General features: G+C 43.5%; 1 long non-coding RNA gene across 1 annotated transcript; it reads right to left on the bottom strand.

The window, feature by feature from the left end:
- Positions 1-10,484: 10,484 nt before the first annotated feature.
- On the bottom strand, positions 10,485-13,256 carry LOC123176817 (uncharacterized). The gene is made up of 2 exons (XR_006488670.1): positions 11,829-13,256; positions 10,485-10,791 (listed from the first exon to the last, which is right to left on the bottom strand). It is a non-coding gene; the product is annotated as an uncharacterized lncRNA (long non-coding RNA).
- Between the last annotated feature and the right edge of the window lie 4,333 nt (positions 13,257-17,589).

A 17,589-nucleotide genomic window follows, 5' to 3' on the forward strand; every position in this document is an offset into this window, starting at 1 on the left:
TGAATACGATGATACAACAATGGGGGAAGAAGCTGAGCCGGCAATGCGGGAAGAAGCTAAAGAAGAGGCATCAGATGAGCCCGCTGATGATCTAGGTCGGGCCATTGCCGATGCAAAGAGAAACTGCGCAAGTGATTTGGAGAAGAAGAAGTTGCAGCGCATGTTAGAGGATCACAAGAAATTGTTGTACCCGAATTGCGAAGCTGACAATAAAAAGTTGGGCACCACACTGGAATTGCTGCAATGGAAAGCAGAGAATGGTGTATCTGACAAGGGATTTGGAAAGTTGCTGGTGATGATAAGAATATGCTTCCAAAGGACAACGAATTGCCCGAGAGTACGTACGAAGCAAAGAAGGATGTCTGCCCTCTAGGGTTAGAGGTGCAGAAGATACATGCATGCCCTAATGACTGCATCCTCTACCGCGGTGAGTACGAGGATTTGAACGCTTGCCCGGTATGCGGTGCATTGCGCTATAAGATCAGGCGCGATGACCCTGGTGATGTCGAGGGCGAGCGCCCCAGGAAGAAGATTCCTGCCAAGGTGATGTGGTATGCTCCTATAATACCACGGTTGAAACATTTGTTCCAAAACAAAGAGCATGCCAAGGCGATGCGATAGCACAGAGAAGACCGTAAGAAAGACGGAAAGTTGAGAGTACCCACTGACGGGTCGTAGTGGAGAAAAATCGAGAGAAAGTACGGGAAGGAGTTTGCAGATGACGCAAGGAACGTATGGTTTGGTCTAAGCACAGATGGCATTAATCCTTTTGGGGAGCAAAGCAACATCCTCCTTGGTTGTGCATGAAGTGGAAGTTCATTATGATGTCAGTGCTCATCCAAGGCCCTAAGCAACCCGGCAACGACATTGATGTGTACCTAAGGCCATTAGTTGAAGAACTCTTACAGCTGTGGAATGGAACAGGTGTACGTGCGTGCGATGAGCACATGGGGGAAGAATTTGACCTAAAGGCCTTGCTGTTCGTGACCATCAATGATTGGCCTGCTCTCAGTAACCTTTCAGGACAGACAAACAAGGGATACCGCGCATGCACGCACTGTTTGGATGATACGCCGACAGTATGTATTTGGACAATTGTAGGAAGAATGTGTACCTGGGACATCGTCGATTTCTTCCGAGCAGGCATCCCGTAAGAAAGAAAGGCAAGCATTTCAAAGGTGAGGCGGATCACCGGACGAAGCCTCGCCACCGTACTGGTGCTGATGTACATGATATGGTCAAGGATTTGAAGGTAGTCTTTGGAAAGGGTCCTGGCGGACAACCTATTCGGAATGACGCTTACGGACGCGCACCCATGTGGAAGAAGAAATCTATATTTTGGGACCTGCCCTATTGGAGAGACCTAGAGGTCCGCTCTGCAATCGACGTGATGCACGTGACGAAGAATCTTTGCGTGACCCTGCTTGGCTTCTTGGGCGTGTATGGGAGGACAAAAGATACACCTGAGGCACGGGAGGACCAGCAACGTATGCATGGAAAAGACGGCATACATCAGGGTCATGCCAGCTACGCTCTTACCAAAGAAGAGAAGGAAATCTTCTTTGAATGCCTGCTTAGTATTAAGGTACCGTCTGGTTTCTCGTCGAATATAAAGGGAATAATAAACATGGCAGAGAAAAAGTTCCAGAACCTAAAGTCTCATGACTGCCACGTGATTATGACGCAACTTCTTCCGGTTGCATTGAGGGGGCTTCTACCGGATAACGTTCGATTAGCCATTGTGAAGCTATGTGCATTCCTCAATCCAATCTCTCAGAAGGTAATCAATCCAGAAATCATACCAAGGTTAGAGAATGATTTGGTGCAATGTCTTGTCAGTTTTGAGTTGGTGTTCCCACCATCCTTCTTCAATATCATGACGCACGTCCTAGTTCACCTATGCGAAGAGATTAACGTTTTGGGTCCTGTATTTCTACACAATATGCTCCCCTTTGAGAGGTTCATGGGAGTCTTAAAGAAATATGTTCATAACCGTGCTAGGCCAGAAGGAAGCATCTCCAAGGGCCATGAAAATGAGGAGGTCATTGAGTTTTGTATTGACTTTATTCCTGACCTTAAGCCGATTGGTGTTCCTGAATCGCGGCATAAGGGCAGACTGGATGGAAAAGGCACGCTAGGAGGGAATCAAAAAATATGTATGGACGGACATTCTCTCACTGAAGCACACTACACAGTTCTACAGAATTCCGCCTTGGTGGCTCCGTATATGGACGAACACAAGAATTTTCTACGCTCCAAACACCCGGAGCGGTCTGATGACTGGATTACACGTGAACAAACCAGGAGTTTCGCCGGCTGGTTGCAGACACGTACCATGCATGACGCCTCTATTGAAGATGACATGTACTCGCTGTCCCAGTTACCACCTTCGAATATAATGACTTTCAAAGGGTACGAGATAAATGGTAATACATTTTACACGATCGCCCAAGATAAGAAGAGCACCAACCAAAATAGTGGTGTCTGCTTTGATGCAACAACCAAGACGGGAAAGGAAACATATTATGGTTACATAGAGGAGATATGGGAACTTGACTATGGACGTGGTTTGAAGGTCCCTTTGTTTCGGTGCAAATGGGTCAATATGACACGAGGCGGGGTAACGGAAGACCCGCAGTATGGAATGACAACAGTGGATCTCAACAATCTTGCGTATGCAGACGAACCATTCGTCCTAGCTAATGATGTGGCACAGGTTTTCTATGTGAAGGATATGTCTACCAAGCCGAGAAAAAGAAAAGATAAGGAAGTGAATGCATCGTACGATGAGCCAAAGCGCCACATAGTTCTTTCTGGGAAGAGAAACATCGTGGGAGTGGATGACAAGACAGACATGTCAGAAGATTACGAAAAGTTTGATGAAATTACTCCATTCGCAGTGAATATTGACCCGAGCATCCAGTTAAATGATGAAGATTTTCCATGGCTACGGCGCAAAGGGACACACGCGAAGAAAAAGTTTCATACCCAAAGATCTGGGATGTGATCGGCTTCACTATCATCACTTTCTTCTGCGTTTCACACCCAGGAGGGAATCTCTGTAATAGTTAGGGTAGTTATGTGTTTTGGCATTTGAAACGCGAAGAAATTTTATGTGCAAACAAATTCTTTCATGCATTTACTGATTTTTTTCAGCTAAATGACCCTGAAATTGAAAAGCATTTCAAATGAACTCAGAAAAGGTTGAAAGTTGGCATGGTATCATAATTTCACCCACATAGCATGTGCAAAAAAGTAGAGAGGATTACCGCAAAAACTGGATGCACTTCGTGTACAAAATGGACAATCTCTTTCGAAGTATCAGGGTTTCGGACGAAAACTCATCCGTTACAAAGGCATTTCATTTTTTAAATAACCTAAGCACTACCAAATTGAATAATATGATAAAACACACTAATATTAAACATTAGAAAAAAGAATCACTGAAAAATCTATTTTCAAAGTTAAGTTATTCACAAACTAGTGATTCACACAAATTTCAAATAATTCAAAATGTTGGCACTAATAGAAAGTTTGTAATTTTTTGTACCTAAAGCAAAAAAATTCACAAAGAAACTCTAAATACAGCAAAAAACAACTCAATAATAAATAAAACAAAAATAAATTAAGAAAAAAATAAGAAAATAAAAAAGCCCGCCTACTGCGCCACAGCGGCCTGCATACGACTAGAAACCCAACCTGTTGTTGGCCTAGGATGCAGGCCCGCAAAGGCCCAGTAGGCCCACAGGGCAGCACAGAACATTTAGGCCTCGTAGGCCTGCTTTGGAGAGGAGCTCGAGAGAGCTACCGCACTGGGGCTTATAAACCAGTGTGGACGCCCCTCGGCTAGCGAGGTGGGACTAAACATGACGCACCGCACCTTCGCCAGCGCACCACCTTTAGTACCGGGTGGTGGCTCAAACCGGTATTAAAGGGAGGGTCTTTAGTACCAGTTGGAGCCACCACCAGGTACTAAAGGTGGGCGCTTCCCGCCGCTTGGCCTGGCCAAAATTGACCTTTCGTACCGGTTGGTCGCTCCAACCGGTACTAAAGGCCCATCCTATATAAGAAAACACTTCAAAAAATTCAGTTTCTCATCTGCTTCTTCTCCTCTGCCCCGTCGCCTGCCGCCCCCCGTCGCCGCCCCCGTCGCCACCCCTCGTCGACGCCCCCTTCTACGCCCCCGTCGCCGCCCCGTCCCCGTCGTCGCCGCCCTGGCCGTCCCCGTCGCCGCCCCGTCCCCGTCCCTGTCGTCGCCGCGCCGCGCCCCATCGTCCCGTCATCCCCGCCCGGCCCGTCCCCGTCCCCGTCGTCACTGCCCCGTCCCCATCCCCGTCGTCGCCGCCCGTCGCCGTCCCCGTCGCGGCCCCCCGTCGCCTCGCCTCGCCGGTGAGCTCCTGCCCCGGCCGCCATGTCCACACACACACACACACACATATTTTTTTAGTTATAGAAATTTTTCTGTTTTTTAGTTATAGAAATATTAGAAATGTTATAAATTTTTCTGTTTTTAAGTTATAGAAATATTTATAGAAATGTTAGCAATTTTTCTGTTTTTTAGTTATAGAAATATTAGAAATGTTATAGAAATGTTAGAAATTTTAGAATTAGTTTTAGTTAGATGAATTAGATTAATGTCAAATTGTTAGAATTTGCATATAGAATTTTAGTTATCACAATCCAGTCATTTAAAAAATGTTACTTTTTGCGGGTATATAGTATTTGTTCTCGACGATGCCCGACCCGCATCCTCGCCGTCGACCCGTTCGCGACGACGTCCGGCTGACCCATGTCCGGGATTGGGCTCCGCCGGGCTGGCACTGGGAGGTGCTACCTGGAGGGGCGCGCCGCTTGGTGAGGAACCCGGCCTTGGGTCCCGTCGTCGACCCTGGTCTCCTTTGGTGGCGTTCGCGTGGGCCACATTCGGTGCAGAGGGAGCCGGCCCCGCTGGAGGTGGTGCGTCGTCGTGTCAGGGAGGAGGACGAGCACGTCCATCGCTACATGGCTGCTATGGACGTTAGGTTCTCCAATATCTGGCAGGTTCTTTGGGCAGATGACCGGAGATATGATCCTATGATGGTTCCTTGTCTTTGGGTGTCCACCGCCCGCGCCCCAGGAACCGCGAGTGGCCTAGATTCTTCTATAGTATTCGATCTTTATTAGCTACCTAGCCAGTGATGTATTCGAGATTATATATTATTCGAGACGATGTATTCGAGATTATATATTATTCGAGACGATGCATATTATGTACTATATGATTCAATTTTTCCTTATTGATTGCATCCATGCATTGTAATTTGAATACTAAATTGTTTTATATTTCTTCTGTATTAGTTAAATAAAAGCTATGGCGGACAATACCGGTAGAGAGGGAGAAGAGGCCCTGTTCGAGATCATACGCAGCCCTAACAGGCCAGATGATCTGAATGAAGCAAATGACGGCTCCCAATATCTGAACAATACCGGGGAGGGTGATGATAAGATATTCGATCTCGACGACCGAGCTGATGAAGTCATGAACTATGATTAAGATTATGATGACCCATACAATGATTATGATGACGAATACAATGTTGATCTTGAAATATTAAAGACTACCGGCGAGGTATATTTATATAAGCAGGCATCTAGTGATCATCACATGTTTTTTTATTTGAAGATATATTAACGAATCGACCTTTCTTCTTTCAGCCCTCCGGATGGAGCAAATCTGCTTCTACAGACAGCAGGACAAAGCGCGGCCCAGGCAAAAAGTTGAAGGAGGGTGTAAAGTACAACATCGATTCCATCAAAGCTAGTGGCGAACCCCTCACGCCTAAGAACATTGCGAACAAGTTCGTTCGTCAGTGCGGAGTTCTTGTGAAGGACCAACTCCCGATCTCCATTCAAGAATGGAAAGAGCCAAAAACTAAACGCCCAGATGTTACTTGGGTCGATGACAGAGCAAAACAAAAGCTTTGAGAATCTCTGATGGAACATTTCACCCTACCAGATTATTTCACTGATGCAGATGTGCAGAAAGTCAAGGACGCTGCTCTTAAGAAGATGGCAATTGCATTCAACACCCACAAGAAAACTGTATGGGCCAACTACCTCGCTGCAGAAAGGAAGACTCCAGAATTCAAGGGAACACTGGAGAAGCAAAGAGAACACTGGCCCGCTTTCGTGAAATTCAAGGAATCAGAATTATCTAAGAAACGGTCGAGAAAAAACAAGGCCAATGCCGCAAAAAAGATGCAGTTCCATAGGCTGGGTCCAGGTGGCTACGCGGTGGCAATGCCTAAGTGGGATAAGTCTGAGCAAGAGATGGAGGATGCAGGGGTCACTACCGGTTACTAGGAGCTGCCCCCCCCCCCCCAGGTGTAGAACTTGGTTCTATGCGCATGGGGGGGCGTTGGACCCGAAGACATGCATGGTTTCAAAGAAGGCAAGTCTAAAAGGAGCAGAACAAAAGTTACTTGACGCAATAGAAGCTGCTCGAAAGGGGGTGTTCATGCGCAACAGAGAGAACGACGAGCTTACGCGCGCCGTGGGAAATCCTGAACACCCGGGAAGAACACGAGGCAAGGGCGTTATTCCCTGGTATGAGGGCTTTTCGGAATGGAACGACGACTACAGGACCCGTGCAAGAAAGAAGATGGAGGAGGAGAAGAAGAGGAAGCTGGAGGAGGAGCAGAGGAAGCAGGATGCGGAACGCCTTAAAGGCCTAGAAGCAAGGCACGTGGACTTGGCACTCAAATTCCAGCAGCAGCAGCAGCAGATCGACTCACTTAGCCAGGAAAGGGGGTCTCAGCAGCGGCAGCAGCAAGCGGATGATCATCCAGCATTGGATAGCACCGTCCTATCCATGCCGAGAAGCAGCGTTGGTTCTGCCCCGGGCGACGCACTGCTGGATACATACCCTATGGATGACATCATAGAGAACACTAACTATGAGCTACACTTCAAAATGAAGAACATATCCATGAAGGTGGCGGACGCCGTTGCTTTTACAATTACCCCCGAAGCAACCTTCCATTGCGCCCCGATTCCAGTGGGCTATGCTCGTGTCTTGGTTGATGAGGTGGTGGACCCATATTCGGGGCTAGAGCTTGACATTCCTGGAGGTGACGACGAGCACACACCGGGAGAGGCCATACATCGTATCATCCTATGGAGAAAGGATTGCATCATCTTTCGAAGTCCACCGACACCGCGTCTGCCGACTCCTCCTCGAAGTCCGCTACCGTGTCAGCAGACTCCCGCTCCTCCAAGTCCACGAACGCGTGAGCAGACTCCTGCTTCAAGTCCGGCACAGCGTCAGGCCACTCCTCCTGTTTCAAGTCACCGTGGCAGGCCACACCTCCTGTTTCAAGTCCGGCACAGCGTTAGGCCACACCTCCTGCTTCAAGTCCGACACCGTGTCAGGCCACACCTCCTGCTTCAAGTCCGGCACAGCGTCAGGCCACTTCTCATGCTCCAACTAAGCCACGTCAGCCATCTCCGCCGCCTAAGCAATCGCAGAAGAGACACGCCGCAGCTATGGTGCGTAGCGGTACGAGTCGAGGTAGTACGGGAAATACAGGCGGAGACAAGCGATATAAATATGGTCCAAGCAGCCTCACTCTTCCTCAGAGGCCATACGACATGACCGAGGAGAAAAACGATGCAATAGTGCGGGCCGAAGTGGACGCTCATTTTGGACCAAAACCGGCAACGCCGCCGAGGGAGAAAGTGCCTGAGGAAAAGATTGACCACTTCATTCGTATGGCTAGACCACCAGCTCCCAAGCCTGTTGACTCAGACTATGAGCGCCAAATCAGGAAGGCACATCGAGCACGACTACAGAAAAAAGCGAGCTCGAGCTCGAGCCAACAAGCAGCTATCAGAAAATGTGGGAAAACCGTTCCCCAGCTGGCAGAACAAGCGGCGCAATCGACCCCCCCCCCCCGCTTGTTGTGCCAACAACACATGAGAGTACGTGCACCCAATATTATTGTGGGCAAACCGTTTACGTTCCCGAGCTGGGCAATGTGGTAATAACCGAGGAGCATATAATGCAGCCTGAAATGCTCAAGATCACTGTTGGACAACTCCTCGATATCGAGCCCATGTCTCCGCTTAGAGATGAGGAAATAAAACGGAAGTATGTCCAGGGCCAACTTTTGGTCGAGCCCGAGGAGGTCAAGAACCTCCCAACAAGAATGTATGAAGTGCATGATTGGTACATGAAAATTACCAAGATTTCCAATCGAGAGTCCCTCATGGTGCAAGTCGAGGAAGATCATTACTTCAATAAGAAAGCTCTGTCCGTTGAGTATTCAGAACTATTTCAGTTATTCAATCAAGATGCACTCGATAAATCTATCGTCAGTTGCTATTGTCTGTAAGTGATTTCTTTCTGTAATTTAAGTCTCAAGCTAGCTCTAGTGCTCATTGATTGATCATTAATTACTTGTAATTATATATCCTCACTATATATTCTTTTCTGTGGTATTATGCAGGATGAAGATGTATGAAATGAAAAAAGCTGGATGCTATGACATTGGGTTCATTGACCCAAATACCGTTAATGAATACACATGGAAATTGGAATGGTGTAGACAAGATGTAGAGAAAAACATGGTAGAGTTCTTGAAGCGCCTCAATAGCAATGAAGATATACTACTTCCTTACAACTTCGAGTGAGTCACACTGTCTTGTACTACAAATTCTGTTTTTGCTTACTAGCTAGATGTTAATAAGTGTATAGGGTTTAGGGTTATAGTTGATTAGTGTTATGCACATGCCCGCTTAATTTATACATGCAAACATATGCGCATGCAGCTTCCACTGGATCTTGTTAGACATTAAAGTTGACGAAGGAAAAGTTGAAGTACTGGACTCACTACTTAAAAAAGATAGTGACTACAGCATCGTGAAGGGGATAGTCGACAGGTTATTTCAATCATTATTAACTATATCTCGGCCTATTTAGTTCGTCATTTCCTGATATGAACTATTTTTAATAACCCCTTTATTAATTTTCTTTGCCGGCGGGCAGGGCTTGGGCAAAGTACATCAAGGTGACTCCAGAAAAATGGCGACAAAAGCTATGTTGGTATCGACCCAAGGTAAGTAATTAAGTAGTACTAGCTAGCTAGCTACCATCTCTTTAATTCTTGTTTCAATACCATTAATTAATTAACATGCTTGATTAATTATTATCTGATTAAATTCTATTCTCGTAAAGGCCCTGAAGCAGGCGCCGGGGACTGAAGTGTGTGCATACTACGTTTGCGAGAACATTCGCATGATGGTGTCCGAACGGAGCAGATCTGATAGACAGGACTGGGTACGTTTGCCAGAACACTATTCACAAATCTTACATGATTGTCGATATCTAGTCACACAACTAATACACATGCATATTAAACTCCTTCTTAACAGTTCAAAGAGGTGCGGGACCAGCTCCTATCAACAGAGCGCATACGAGCACTTCAAGAGGAAATAGCGGGATTTTTGCTCGACCAGGTCATAGATCCCAAAGGAGAATACTATTACCCGCTACCGCCCCCATGAACCACTTGTCATCGTGCTCCGAAGGCACCAAGGCAACATGCAGGAGAAATTGTATATATATACATGTGTATGTGTGAATAATTAATGGTGGTTGTGAGACATTCGATTATATATATATATATATATATATATATATATATATATATATATATATATATATATATATATATATATATATATATATAGGGTCGCGCTATTCGTCACCCAAGGTGAAGAATACTTATTCTTCACCCCAGCCAGCCCCGTGCGCCCGTCTAACCAGCCTCATGCGCCGGAGTAAGAAAAGTTGCATGCAATGTAAGATTACAACAGTGCTCACCGTGCCCCCACCTAACCAGCCACTTGCACCGATGTAAGGAATCCTTGCATGCAACGTAAAATTACTACATTAGCAACTGTGCTTCACGTGCGTTTTGTGACTCCTGCATGAGCGATGTAAAAAAAGAAATTCCATGCTAGCCTATGCGTGCGTGCCTCGAGTTCAGCAAACTGCTGGCCAACTTAAGAAAATTAGGAGATTATGGACACGTTGTCCTAGTGACAACCACCCATGAAAGGATCTTGGCCGCTCGTGTAAGAAAATGGTAACCAGCGGAAGAAAAACAAGACTTGCAGGAAACCACTAATTGAACCAGCCAACATGAAAAAGATTGGGACCCGTTGTGAGAAATTGAGAGCTCACGTAAGAAGAATATCAGTAACACGCCGTATAATACTGAACTTTATCAACGCAATTATTTTATGTAAGATCTTCAACAAGGTGGAAATTCTCGTATTTCTTGTGTACATGTTCCTGAACACATAATGCATTTGTACGTTAATTAAGACGACCGATGTCTTGGCATGAGTAAATATAAGAATTCATTTTTATCATAATGCTTGACAATTCTAAAAAAATCATGATGCTTTACATCAAGAAGATGGAAGAATAAACAGATTCGGAAAGCAAATAACTATGATTCATTTGTTTCTTCCAAGAAAGTACTTCCACTGACCACTTGGCTTTGTTTCCATGGGCTTTTAGCTATTGTGTCCAGAGAAGATGGCATACCATCAAACCACGCATGAATTCACAGCCAAAAAAGAAAGAAAACAATTCACACTGCAGCCACAATCTAGTGGACATCCAGCCAGATCAAGTGTTGTAGCCAGCTGAATCAGGATGGAGTCACTAAACAGGGATGCCTTAAATCTGGGACATAATGAGTTGGTATGTTTTGCTCATTTACCATCCACGACATCAAAAGCCTACAAGCGAAGTAACCATGTTAAACTTACAAATCCTAAACTGACAGTGATAAGAAGGGTTGGAAACATAAGGAAAGCAAGATCACATTATAAGTTTACCAACTACATTAATGGTATAGTCCACACAAAAAAACTACATTAACGGTAATATATTTCTGATTCACATTAGACAAGGTAGCGGTTCAATCAGCTCTAGAACAAATGTGTTAAGTATGAAAGTATTTTTCATAGTATTTGCATGTGCTACATTCTAATTTTTCTAGTGCAGGTGGCTCACTTCCCACCAAGACTAAATAGTAAGATAGATACTAAATATTCAGATCTAAATTTGTAGAGTGAGTAGCATGCCACAATAGGACATATAGATTACATTAAATCTCAAGTATTTATGCTCGTTTCAAGAGTCAGGGCCGTCTCCAGAAATTCAGGGCCCCGGTGCGAAATGTAATATGGGGCCCAAAAGTTTGCAAAACAAATGTATAACTAATATTACTAGACATAATTTCAATTAATTACATAGCTTCGATATGTGTTATTTAGTAAAGTATTTAGAAATAGATCATATAGTAATGCCAAAGAGTAAACATAGTACTAATTTTATTTTATTGGCGAATTGTACAGAAACAGTCAAATGACTGTATGTTGTACTGAAAAGCATCTTCCGTCTAGTATTTCTTGAAACAAATCTGTAAATCCATTGAGTCTATTCTCATAAAATAAAAATCGATGGAGTGTTCTTGTAATGAAATATACTAGTAATGTACCAGAAGAGCCAAAGACGAAGAATTAGTACTAGAATTAAAAATTAGATCAGAGGTAATGTGTTTATCATATTAATTTTGATTAAAATCGAGTACGTGCCTAATTGAGCAGCACTACTGTACAAGTAGGGATTGCAGTGGATATGATATGGCAACAGCAAAAGAGAACCAGAATTTGTATCAGAAAATAGATTACCCAACCCTAAACAAAAGAGATTACCCTAACAAGTTTTTCGTCCATCTATTTTGATTCCCAGCTTATGGTTTACGGCTTACCTAGGAATATATTTGGGGATGACCAAATGAGGCTGCCGCAGCAGGGATACATCCGGCGACGGAGGGCAGTACAGCGGACTCGCCGTGGCGTTCCGCCATCCATCGGCGGCTCGTCCGTTCCTAGAAGCAGGTAGACGGGCCTCCCTATTCGTGAAGTTGTTTTCTCCCAAGACAGAGACATATCTATTTGATCTCGTACATCCGGCTGGGCCCTATTGGCTGCGATTAGTGGAACTAGGGGCCTCAACGTAATGAGTTTCCGCTTCTGGTGCATCTGTCTGCAGTTTTGTTGCGATAGGATAACACGAGCCAGCTAAAAAACCAGCCATCCAGCGCATGAACCGGATCGTATATGTTTTTTTCACCGATCGGGGCCCCTACGATTTTGGGACCTGTGCGGTCGCACCGCTCGCACACCCTTCTCAACGGGCCTGTCAAGAGTGTGCCAAAACATAAGTTAAATCTTGGTAGTGACTGAAGCAGACTATTGGAATATAAATTCAAGAAGTAGGATTCTTCTGCTTTTAGTAATAAATGGCTGGCATGAATTATATCTTCGTAGCGACTATTGCATCACGTACTAAGAATAAAAAATTCAAAAATTCCATGTTGGATTTACCTTGATGGCTCAAATATGATGAGGGAACTTGGATTTTCAAAAAGAATTGCAAGTGAACTATAAAACACTAACATCGTTTAGCTCACAAAAACATAGATGAAAAACACTACAGAACCTAAACTATGAAAAGGTTTGGTGGATTCAACATTTAGCTCACCTTAGGCCATACGAGGCTACAGTTTTGAGACAGGCAGTCAAAACGCAGGCTGGGACTGCACCATATGATCATTTAAAGAAGTATTTCTTTCTTATGAAGGCAGACAATCTTGAGGCTACAATTCATTTTACTATGCAATAATAATAAAATCTAACTAGATAGAAGTATATTTCACCATTTCAGGTTCTGGCACCTACAAAGGTTAATGTAATTGAATGGCTATCTTAATAGCTAAAAAACTAAAATACAACAATCAATGAGCGACTCAATGTAACATCACATTCATTCAGGATATAAGCATGCTTGTACAGAGATAACCAGATAGCTCCTCAAACCAAGTAGAACATCACATAGTAGCCAGCCAATTGATTGTACTATATCTATAAGATAGTAGCCCTGAAACATCAATTCAGCTCCAAATATTGCTCCAATTCTTAACAAAGTTATCTAAAGTGAATATTAAAAAAATGGAATTGTTGACAAGAAGATTATTTCCTTGACAACACCTAATTTCCTGGCAGAGAAATATCAAAAGAAAACACCATATGTGCACGTAATCTGACATATATGCAGCAGCCAATGTTTATTTTCTAGTTTAGTTAGATACTAAATGTAAGGTGAAACGTCCCATTATACAAGGAAGGATTAATGAACCAGGCAAATTAAAGAAGAAGAAAAGAAATTTCTCAAAATGCTTCTGAATAGTTTTTTTAGACTATCCTTGCTCAACAACTAAACACTGATGTTGACTTATTTAGTGAAGCTTGTAGCTTCTTTTTCAAGTGTATCTCTTCAGCAACTGAGCTCTTTTTCCTGCAGGCCATGATTCTTTTTAACAAAACACAGGAGGGCTGCCCTTCCAACAATAGAAAAACATTATATCATACAAAAACTTGCCAAGAGCAAGCGCAAGAGAAAAAAACACTAAGCCAATTACTCCAAGAGGAAAAAAGAACTACTCAAATAGTCAAACCTGTCCTCAACCAACACACCAGCTGCCTAATGGAAACAGCAGAACTGTGCATTGATCATTGCCAAACTACAGTTAAAAGTTATTACTCGGTCAAGTAGAAAGAATAAAGAATAAGAGACTGGAAAGATTATACAGTTTTTCGAGCTATCAAAAGACTTCATGTTTACAATGATCACAAATTGTCAGAAAACTCACAAGCAGCTCAAAAGAATTGACAGGGTCGTAAGAGGAGGGGCTATTGTATTTCACAAAAACTCACCTGTTCCACTCAGGCACTCAGACCATACAACATTGTCAGAAAATCATTAAGGGGTATAAAACTGCAATGGTACTATATACTGTTATGTTGCACCGGTAGCTATATAGATTGAAAGGTGGCACGCCTAGGGATGGCTCTAGCGATATAATTTCTACTGCAAAATTAATGACATAATTATCCTAGTTTTTATGTGAAAATTAATGATGACACACAAGCAGCTCAAAATTGATAGGATTCCTACAAGTACGTGAGTTATTTAGTTCCAACTCCCACATGAGGTATATCTACTTTAAATCAAAACATAGATGACAGGAAAGACAAATGCAATGTAAGCAGAAATCAATCACATCACTGTAGCCCACACATCATTTTTTTATCTCTAGAAGGAAATGTTAGCAGCACCTCCAGAATCATTATTGAGTACATAGTAACAGACTAATGATGTTTGGAGTAGCTAATAGATACAGTAAGTATGGCCTTCAGTGATAGGGCAAAAGCTTTTCTGAATAGTAGCATATGGTGCATCTGATGAAACAAAAGTACAACCAAACGGTAAACTTGAAATAACACTCTGCAAGCTCTGAAAATTAGAAATCCGACAAATAGGACTATTTGTTCTAGAAACAAATGGTGATGTGTGTACGACAAGAATGATTTTTTTTCAATAATTCAGTGCACGAATGATGAGAAAATGGTTTGATGACGTGGAGCAGCACATGAGTCGACCAAAAATTCAACAACCGGGGGGGAGGGGTGCAAGATTCTACTACATGTACGACTGCTACGAACCAGATTGGGGACTGAAGCAAATGAAAATGATTGGGGCAGGCAAGTATGGCTACATAGTAGTACATACCCATGTAACCCACGTGATGACCGAATGATTAGTAGTAGAGCTCGAGGACGGTGGTTCTGGTTGCCTCTCGCTTGCCGGTCACGTTGTTAGCCACTCGGGTCCCTTCAACACCACCATCCGGAGAACCCAGATCCATCGGACATTAGACATTAGTCCAATTGGGAGCTCGTGGGGCACCTGAGCGAGAAGATTCGGGTCTGTCTCGACTGATTTAGCGGCATGCAACTGAATATGGAAGGATGGATCTGGGGACGAGGAGGACGGATCCGAGGAGGCCGTGCTCGAGGAAGCTGTCGACCATGACGGCGGCACATCTCACCAGCGGTGCACACCAGGCCGCCCCAATCGCCCAGCGACCACCCCAGCGTCGACACCACGCCGCCGAGCAGCACGGCGCTCCGCGAGCAAAATCGCGCCGTGCCAAATCGCGGAGCACCACACCGCCGTATCCCTGCATGTTGTTCGCCGTCGATAATCTCGAACCGTTGGCAGCCTTTTTTTTAACTCAAGAAAAGAAAAGGACGTGGATGGGAGGTGGACGGGAACGTGGGCATATAAACGTAAAATTAGATAGATACCGGTGTAATTTTACAGCCTGGACGCTGGCCGGTGCGGCTTAGTGCGTGGCCTCCGGCTCGGTAGATGGACTAGGGTGAGAAATAAGTAATTCCTCACCCAGGGTGTCTAATAGAGTATATATATATATATATATATATATATATATATATATATATATATATATATATATATATATATATATGATCGGTTCTACGAGAAAATCTATTTATATATATGCATAACGTGTACGATATGTAGTATCATAAAATACCAGCAAACAAAAAAAAATTAAATGAAAAACACAAAATTAATGAAAAAATAAAAATTAAAACCAAAACCCCCCAAACATTTAGTACCGGTTGGTGCTACCAACCGGTACTAATGGTCTACCAACACCCGGGCCTGGCTCATGCCACGTGGTGGCACTTTAGCGCCGGTTTGTGCCGAACCAGTAGTAAAGGGTGGGGGCTTTTAGTCTCCACTCTTTAGTGCCGGTTGCAGAACCGGCACTAAAGGCCCTTACGAACCGGCGCTAAAGTCCGGTTCTGTACTAGTGTATATAAATTGCAATAACAGAAGATATACCAATAGAACTTTTTTTACCAATACCACAACCAAAAAATCACTAGAGTATATAGCAACACGCACCTCAAGCAAATCCCAACATTCTTCACCTACAGAATCGTCATCTTCCACGATTTCAATAACCTCAGATGCTACCTGGTTTGTCATATATGCTTCTGAAAAAGATTAAAGGATAGCAGATTACAAACATGGCAATACTATGGTAGTCTTTATCAATCACACTCGTTTGTACAACAAGAGCACGCCTGGGTCGATCTTGTACTAAATACTAATAGAGTTCATGTGAGCATAACATCACTCAGAATGGTAAAATCGACCATTCTTCAACTTTACACAGACGAAATACATGAACTAGCAGAGATAGGTAAATACATGAACCAACTTGGACACCACCCGGACAGTTTACATAACCCCATGAGAACAGATCTAGATGGCACAATAGCATGCATGGCTAACAGCAGACTTTACCATGAAGGCACGATAATACACAGCGGAACAATTAAGTTCGACACCCGACCCCTGGGATTTTCAGGGCCTGGGGCGAAATGAGAATACGGTCCCATTAAAAATATTCAAATATTTCTGACAGAAATATCAAAAGAAAGAGAATTATAGAGAAGCATCCTTCGAAATCGCCTCATCGAGGTCGCCGGTGGCTGATGTGCAGTTCTCTCTTTGGTGACTCGCTTCTGAACGTGGTCGTGTGGGGGCGGTGATGGGGCGTACCCATTCAGGGCACACTAAAAGATCTAGCGTTGGCGCAGGCAGGAGGCGATCACACATGATATCAAGCTAAATTGTTCTTACTACCCAACGAGCTAAATTGTGCTTGTACGGGGTGGTGGAGAATGAACTAATTTTTTTTGCATGGCTAAACCAATAGCTTGCAAACAATTTTCTTTCATAAGATGTATATAATGAACCGAATAGCAACTTTAGTAAGCCTATAATAAGAACAAAAATAACCGAAGTAGGATATAAAAATGTACATAAATAAATAAAGCTGGCGTAATTATATATCAGCCATCTACTTATAACTTCGAATTACGGTTTTGAAAATACATAAATTAGTATTGATAGAAATCTGCAAAGAGAGAGTTATTTAGTTATCGTTGAGGCTCCAGTTTATTGTCGCCATGTGTTTCGTTCCTAACTCGGTTAGATTTTCTTCTTAAAGGTATTATCTACCAAGGTTCGAACTAAAAAAAGTATACTATATTTACATATTAAATCTATGGATTGAAACCTATTCAGATCTCTTTTTTTTTCAAAGCGTCAAGATTTTATTTTTCAGATAATCCAAAGGTCATTTACATGGGAATAAGAAATAAAATCAGGGAACGTTTTGTCCCAAAATTTAGAAGTTCTTTCACCAAAGGATTTCTTCGATAAATCATTAGCTACTTCATTTGCTTCGCGCAGACAGTGGGTGTAGGAGATCTTCACAAAAATCCATTGTTTGCTCCTTACATTCGAGCACAGTTGCCTCCAGATCTCATACTACCAATAACCTCCCCCTGATGTAGACCGTCCCTTTGATTTGCAACCAAAATTGCCATGTCATACCGTAAGGTAATTTCTGTACTGTCCGCATGTGTAACAAATTGCTGCTGCAAGTACCGAGAGGCTTCAATTCAAGCTTCCTGCCCAGCCTGTGTTGGAAATTCGCCCACAGGATCAATTACATCAAATCAGAAGAACACACGCGCACAAAAAACTGATAGCCAAGGGCTCGTATCGTGCCCTTTGTTTCT

The sequence above is a fragment of the Triticum aestivum genome, chromosome 1D (genome assembly GCF_018294505.1).
Source record: "Triticum aestivum cultivar Chinese Spring chromosome 1D, IWGSC CS RefSeq v2.1, whole genome shotgun sequence".
NCBI classification, from domain to species: domain Eukaryota; kingdom Viridiplantae; phylum Streptophyta; class Magnoliopsida; order Poales; family Poaceae; genus Triticum; species Triticum aestivum.